This window comes from Ambystoma mexicanum, chromosome 5p (assembly GCF_040938575.1).
Source record: "Ambystoma mexicanum isolate Mex_15411 chromosome 5p, UKY_AmexF1_1, whole genome shotgun sequence".
Taxonomy (NCBI): domain Eukaryota; kingdom Metazoa; phylum Chordata; class Amphibia; order Caudata; family Ambystomatidae; genus Ambystoma; species Ambystoma mexicanum.
Genome location: NC_090930.1, coordinates 423,082,223 through 423,090,677, shown reverse-complemented (window position 1 = coordinate 423,090,677; position 8,455 = coordinate 423,082,223).

Below are 8,455 nucleotides of genomic sequence, written 5' to 3'. Positions count from 1 at the left end.
GGTCGATTAATAAATAGGTAAAGAAATAAATTGTGAGAGGTGACCAGGTAACACCTCTCAGAAAGAACAGCTAATGTGACATCATAATTACGAGTATTGATAAAGAACGTATTTTCACATTTTGTAACTGACATATCAAGTAAGAGGTGGGAAGAGACTCAAGGGTACCAGAACACACAAGAAAGGAAAAGAAGCATTGCCATGGGGGGAGTAACGCACATATTTGCCAGCACCTTCCACTATATAGCGACAGGATACAGAAGTATCATGATCACTGAGATAAAAGGAGATGGGATTATACCAATTCGGCCAGAAGGAGGGTCATTCGACAAAAGTGTTGGACCTAGTATCAACACATTTGCTAGCCCGATACAAAGGGAAACAGTTACAGAACCGGAGAGAAGTGTTAGATTTATGGCGAATGTTCGAGGAAGTTACCCCCACGGCAGAGGTAGGTACAAGTCGAATGATAGAAAAGCAGAAAATACCTGAAGAAGTAAGCGGTACACCAAAAAGGGAGTGCTCAACAACTACAACAGAGAACGAAGTAACAAAAATCTATCCCTTAAATGACCAGGCCAGCAGTAGGGTTTAGTGAGCCACTGTATATACCACCCACCCCCACTGCTCAGTGCGGGAAACAGCCCCCGAACCCCTGCCATATGACAAAGGAGGCCTGTACGGCCCCACGAGTGCGCCTCCTGTGAACATAGCACGTTTAACAGGTGATTTAATTCGCCAGCTAGCACACGCACAAATGGAAATAACACGGTTAAGAGCTCTATGTGACAAAGGGCAAATGCTACCAGGGGGAGGGGAGGTACCCCCGCTGTCACTGGCAGATCTCACACCCCCGATAGGGGCAGTAAGCAATGCAACCCCAGCAGTCTCAGGGCAATCCATAGCATCATAAGGGACGTCATCACAGCAAAGACAAGAACAAGAGTGGCAGTCAGGACAGTTCCTGTTCCAATTGAATAACAAACCAGTGAGAATTATACGGCCAGATACAGCGGAGAGTCAACAAAGTGGAGATCAGTGTGAAAGACAAGGAAGTGAACCCAAGGAAAACTGGGAGGATAATAACGAGCTAGAGTCAGAAATAGAAGTAGTATGGGATGATTTAGATGAATACGAAGAGGCAGCTGCCGCAGAGGGTTCCCCACTGCCAAACTGCCGTTACCCAGACACACTATCACCACCATTATGGCAGGGTAGATTAAGACAACGAACAGGGAAGACAGGGAACATACTGGTAAGTAAAACAAAAAAGGGAGAACGAGCAAAACAGGAAAGAAACAAACTACAAATGCCACCGATACATAAAGGAGCAGGTAGGCCAAACTATATTCCGTGGGCCCAAATGGACAAAAACAACCTGTTAAATCTCCCCCCCCCCCACTGACGGGAGGAGCAGGTAAGTGGATACATGTATTTGAGAAGAACACGGCAGGCGTGCCGTTAGCTATAGGTGATGTGAAAAGCTTATTAGTATCAGCAATCAGGGACCAAGCAGACACAATCTGAGAAAGAGCAGGGTTCCCGGGAGTAACAATGAGCTGTGATCTCCACGATGGATCACCATTCAACAATGTTCGAGCACAAGTGTGGGATGCATTGCGGCGTGCATTTCCAGACGTTCCAGACTTACATGCAGTGCACGATGGAGGAGAGCGAGGATCCTGCGCAATTCATTTTGCGAGTGCAAGACTTATGGAGAAGTGAAACCGGTACGGCATAGAATCAATCAACAGCCTTATTTTATCATTAAAAAGGGGTTGCTGAAAGAGGTGCAGAAGGCCTTGGACAAAATAGCTGGGATCGAAGCCAAAGTGGGCAAGGACCAAGAGGAGGACAACAGGGGTCATGTTGGAATTGTGGAAGGTGGGGACATTATTCACGAGATTGTAGAATGCGACCATCAGGGTATTTTCAGGGGCAGCAGCAGCCCATGAACAATGAACAGGGATGGGGCTGCCCACACCCAGGTAGTCCTTGTGGAGCTCCAATGGGGAGGTGGGAGGAGGGACAACAAGATCAGTACTGCTATGACCCCCAAATGCAACAAAGACAGCCAGCCCCACAACAGCAGCAGACACAAAACGCACTACAGCTCATGGCAAGACAAAACGCAGTCGGGAACATAAACAATAACCCTTTTGCAGCGGCCGCAAACGGTGCCCTTGCACCATTCCGTGGCATAACGGTCGTAGGTGACAACGTTTTTTCAGTGCCAGGTCAGCAAAGATACCAAGACTAGGACAGCCCACAGGGAGTACTTGCGTGTCCAGTCCTATTCACCACACAAATGAGGAACCACTAGTGGCGGCAGAGATAGGAAACAAGCAGTTTATCTTTATGGTAGACTCTGGAGCAGAAAAATCATGTCTCTCAGAAGGGCAGTCTCAGCTCTCGGGAAGAAATTTGGAGACGCATGGGTTCTCTGGGGCTATTTTAAAAAGTTCCTTATACAAAAGATCTTGATGTAACAGTAGGTGGAAAAACAGTGCGCGCGCCCTTATTGTATTACGAAGACGCACCAATCAATTTGATGGGACGAGACTTGCTCAGTAAGTTAAACATGACCATAGCCTTTACTGAAAGAGGGATAGTGTGCTCGATGCCAGGGGTATGCCCCGTACGAGCTCTCCTGATAATAAGCACGATCTACAAAGGAAGTCGCAGTAAGAGGGATCCCCATTGACATGGACATGTTTGTCTATGGAATACAGGTATTAGCCCGAGTAGTGCCTGAAATAACACAAAAAGAGTGGAGAATACCATCAGACTTCATATTCCGCCCAATCACACCAACAGATGTAGTGCCAGGCACAATTATATCTATAGACATTGAGGCAGTTCAAGTTTCCAACAAACGCATTGTGGTCATAGGCCTGGACGCACAGGGACGCAAGTGGCGAAGTGTGCTATGCATAGAGCCGAACAGAATGCTAAAAGATATAACTGATGAAGAATTGTTTACCGATTACGAGGGGGATGGAGAAATAATAATGGAAATAAGCATACCATGTGACATTATGATCCAATACAGAGAAATACACAACCCACTCATGGCTAACGTAAAGGCCCCACTGACAATATTTGAGGAAGACATGGCCAGGGTAGCACCTGAAATTTGGACTACAGGGCCACACGATGTGGGATTGTTGCATGAGGTGACTCCCATAAAGATAAAACTGAAACCAGGTGCCCTCCCACCCAGAGTGAAACAATACCCAATATCCAAAGAAGCAGAGGAAGGTATTAGAGAAACAGTGAATGCACTCCTAAGCCAAGGTATCTTATTGCCATCAACTTCCCCATGCAACACAGCGATTTTTCCGATTAAAAAAGCGAAAGGAGGGGCGTGGAGAATGGTCCAGGATCTCAGCCCACTCAATGACGTCATCCAAAAATAGTTCCTATTAGTGCCTAACCCGGCATCAATATTGTGCAGTATACCAAAAGAGGCAACTTGCTTCACTGTCATCGATTTGAAAAATGCTTTTTTCTCTGTGCCACTTGCACCGGAATCGCAGTACCTTACAGCCTTTACATTAGGAAACAGCAGATATGAACACCGCAGACTCCCACAGGGGTATTGCAAGAGCACAAGCATTTTTAACAGAGTACTACGAGAAGACATCGGCAACATAGATGTAGGGAGCACCATTATACAGTACGTAGACGATTTACTTGTCTGCAGCAAAACAGAAGAAGAGTGTAGAGAAGACTCAATAACACTGCTTAACGCATTGGCTGCCAAGGGATACAAGGTGGACAAAGGAAAGTTACAATACTGCCTTGCAGCCGTTGTATATCTCAGCCAGCAAATATCTAAAGATGGAAAAAGAATACTACCAGACAGAGCTGCTGCCATTCGACACATTATCATACCAAAAACAGTGAAGGATATGCAGAAATTTCTTGGCATATGTAACTATTGCCGAGCATGGATCCTCGAGTATGCAGCATACACCCGGCCAATGCTACAAGCACTGAAGGAAGCACAGAAGAACAAGGCCCCAATAAAATGGACACATCAGACAATTGCCCAATTCTTTCGATTAAAAGGCCTTATTGCAGACGCCCCAGTCCTTGCAAATCCAGATTATGAAAGGGAATTTTTCCTGTTTTCACACAGCAACGGAACATTGATGACAGCAGTATTGACACAAAAGACATCGCTAGGCCACAAACCATTAGCGTACTACAGTGGAATATTAGACCCAGTAATGCAGGGACATTTCGCTTCCGAACAGGCCCTCGCTGCAGCGGCCTTCGCCATTGAGAAAAGTGCCACGATCGTAATGGGATGTTCAGTGACACTATATGCGGAACACTCATTGTTTGCTATCTTGGAAAGATCATAATCTACTCTCACAACACAGAGAGCATCTGCTTATAAAATAATAATATCCAGTCCAAATGTACACATGGTCAGATGCAAGACAGTGAACCCAGTCACATTCATTAGAGAGCCATGCACAAATGAAGATTTATAGGAACACGATTGTAGCATGTATGAGGGAGAGGGCGATGACATTCCCAAAGCAAGAAAAAATGCCCTTACAGAAGAAGAAATCTATTTCATAGACGGGTCAGCATCCATATACTCAGACAGGAGAGAAACATTAGGGGGATGGCAGTCGTGCGTATGGAAGAAGACACATACGAAGTGATTGTTCAAAAGCGCCTCCCCTCACATTACTCTGCACAAGCAGCCAAACTGACTGCACTAATCAGTGCGTTACATACAGCCAAAGATTGTCCCGTAACAATATATTCAGACTCCGCTTACGCCACCACCACAGTTCACTCAGGGCTATCACGCTGGCGAAGGAGAGGGTTTAGAAGAGCAGACGGGTCCCCCGTACAACATGCCACGTTGCTAAATGAACTAATAGAAGCTTTAGCAGAGCCATCGGTAGTAGCAGTGGTTAAATGCCAAGCCCATACCAATAACACAGACGCTGTCTCATTGGGGAACGCGGCAGCCGACACAGCAGCGAAGGAAGCCTTGTACTTCAATAAGACACCAACATCAGAGTACGTTGTAAAAACAGCCACAGCAGAACAACCAGCAGAAGCATACATTAACACGCCCATAGCACAATTGATAGAACTCTAGAGAAGGGCCCCACCGGAAGAGCAGGAGTTGTGGGGCAAACGAGGGTGTAAACAATCAGCCACAGATCTCATTTGGAGACAGGAAATGACAGGCAAGGTAGTGATGCCTGTAGAATTATTAGAAGTAGCGTACCAACAACTGCACTTCCCAGCTCACGTTGCAAAACACCACATCGCCTCAGACATTCAGGAGGATTGGTTTGTTCCCAATCTGCACGAATACTTGTCTAAATTTGTGATTGAATGTACTACATGGCAAACTTACAATTCAGGAATTTTATTTATTTATTTATTTATTTGCATTTATAAAGCGCACAGAACTGCCCTGGGGCATCGTGGCGCTGTTACAGCAGACTTAGTCATGAACACAAGCATAGGAATGTGTTTACAGATGTAAACCGAGTTACCGAGTACATTTCACATTGGTAATAAACATTGAGCTTAGAGGTTATGCTATGCTGTGGTTACAATGCAAGCATGAGAGTGCATGTGGAAGACTTTAGCGGAATAGGAGGGTTTTGAGGTTTTTACGGAAGGTATGGTATGATTTTTCGTTCCTTAGTGAGGTAGGTAAGGAGTTCCAGTTTTTAGGTGCGAGGTGTTGGAAGCTGGTTCCTCCCGCCCTGGATCTTTGAAACGTGGGGACATCAATCATGTTGGTGCGGTGAGCTCTGGTGGGTCTGATGGAGGCTTTCGGTGTGATTCTTTCTGCGAGATAGGGTGGGGCATCCAGGGATAGGCATCTATGTGTGATGGTCATGGCTTTGAAAAGTATGCGTTCCTTCACGGGTAGCCAGTGGGCATCTTTCCTTGCTTGCGAGATGTGTTCTCTTTTTGGAATGGACAGTGCTGCCCGGAGCGCATTGTTTTGCGTGATTTGGAGTTTTTTTAGGTTGTGGGCGGAGGTGCCTAGGAACAGGGCATTACAGTAGTCTAGTTTTGTACCTATAGTGGCTCTGGCGATGGACAGGCAATTTTTGGCGGAGAGAAAAGGCTTGACAGCATTTATCATCTTGGTGGTAAGTGCCGAGGAAGAGGCTATGGCGTTGACCTGGCGAGACATAGATAGTGAGGCATCTAGGTGAACGCCTAAGGTTTTAACAGTCTTGGAGACTGAGATGGTGGAGTTGTCGATGTTGAAGGATTTGTATTGGGGGGGGGAGTTTGTTGAGAATTTCATTGGTCCCTACTATGAGGATTTCGGTTTTGTCCCCGTTTAGGCAGAGGCCGTTGGCCGCCATCCAGGTTTGGATGGCTGTGTAGATTTTGGTTAATGCTGTCGCATCTTCTTCGTAGGTCCCAGTTAGAGGGAGTAGTACCTGCGTATCGTCTGCGTAGTTGGTATACGCTATGTTACGACAGTCGAGGTCATTGAAGAGAGGAAGGGTGAATATATTGTAGAGAGTGGGGGCGGTGCAGGAGCCTTGTGGGACGCCGCAGTGGATGGTGGTAGGGGTTGCCGAGGCAGTGTCTGAGAAGACTTTCATGAGTCTGCCATTTAGGAATGAGGCCACCCATGCAATGGCTTCCGGGGAGAAGTGTGCTTCATTTTTTAGGTGCATGCCTAGGATATCGTGGTTGACAAGGTCAAAGGCGGCAGATAGATCCAGTAGGAGAAGGAGTGCCGGTTTGCCTTTATCCATAGTGTCAGCAAGCTGTATTTTCAGATCAAGTAGGGCTGACTCAGTTCCGTGACCTGGTCGGAAGCCTGACTGTCTTTTTCCTAGGATATGGTTGGTTTCGAGATAATCCTGGATTTGTGTGTAGGCCATTTTATCCAGTATCTTGAGCAGGAAAGGCACAGTGGTGATGGGCCTGTAGTTGGTAGCTACTTCAGGGTCGAGGGTGGTTTTTTTTAGAAGCGGGCGCACCCAGGCTTCTTTTAGACTGTCAGGGACAGTGTTGGTTTTGAAAGAGGCATTAATGAATGATTTAAGGAAAGGGGCGAGTGTTTCAGTGCAGTCTTTGATCAGGCTGGCGGGGCAGGGGTCTCCTTTACAATTGGATGGTTTGATCTTGTTCATTATCTCAATAACTTCGTGTTCTGTGACTTCCCTGAATTTGAACGGGGTAGTGGGGGCTTTGGTGGATGTGGTTCCCGAACTAGGGGTGGGCATGTGGCTCGTGGTGGTGGGAGATTTGAGGTGCAGTGATAGGTTTTTGTGGTGCTCCTTAATTTTTGTTTGTAGGAGTTCAATTTTATTTAACAAGGCAGATTGTATGGAGTTGCACCAGATTTGGTCTTTAACAATGTCTTGTGATTTGGTGGCCGGTGTGGTGAGTTCGTTGAAAATGGCGAAGAGTTCTTTGGATTCGGAGCTTGCATTAGCAATTCTATCATTATAAGAGACTGATTTAGCTGTGATTATGGCTTTTTTGTATTGGGCAGTGATTTTTTTGTAGGAGGATAGGGTGGCTGGGGAAGGCGATTTCTGCCAGGAGTTTAGAGCTTTTCTTTTCTGTGAGCGGAGTTCTTTGAGTTCAGTGGAGAACCAGGTATTTGAGTGTTTGATAGTTTTGGCTTTTTTGGTCTGCAAGGGGGCAATGGCGTCAATGGCGGTGCTTATGGTGCTCTTGTAGATATCTGCTAATTCTGACGGGTCAGATGACTTGAGGTCTGTGGAGAGGATGTGAAGGTGGGGTGTAATTTTATCTTTAGTGAGATTTTTTACACATCTTGCCAGTGCTGGGGGGATGGGGTTAGGTTTGTTTGTGTTAGATACAGCGGGAATAAAGAAGTGAATGAGGTGGTGATCTGACCAAGGAGTCGGGGTGATGGAGCTAATGTCGACGTGACAGTTGTGGTCAGCTATCCAGTCCAGGATACGGCCTTTGTTGTGTGTGGGTGAGGTTATTTTTTGGTCGAAGCCTAGTTCTTTTAAGGCTAGTGCAAGAGATTTAGCAGGCTTGTCCTTTTTATCGTTATACCCCAGGTTAAGGTCACCTAGAAGGATGCTTTTGGAGGTGAGTTTTAGGTTTTCTGTTAGGCGGTGTACAAGGTTCTCATGGAACTCTGTTAGGGGGCCGGGCGGGCGGTAGACTAGGTTGAAGGTGATGGTGGAGTTAGGGGAGAGGGCAATTTTTATAGCTAGAGAGTCTATGTTGTCACCTAGATTGGAGGTGATTTGTCTGGCCTCGAGGTGATCTTTCAGGATGAATGCTACCCCACCACCTACTGAGGAGAGGCGGTCTTGCCGGATAATGGCGTACCCCTGTGGGATAGTAAGGTTGAGGGCTGGCCCTGCAGCGCTGTGCAGCCATGTCTCGGTGATGGCTAAGATGTCGAGGTCCAAGCTAATTAGGAGTTCGTGAATTTCAATGGCAT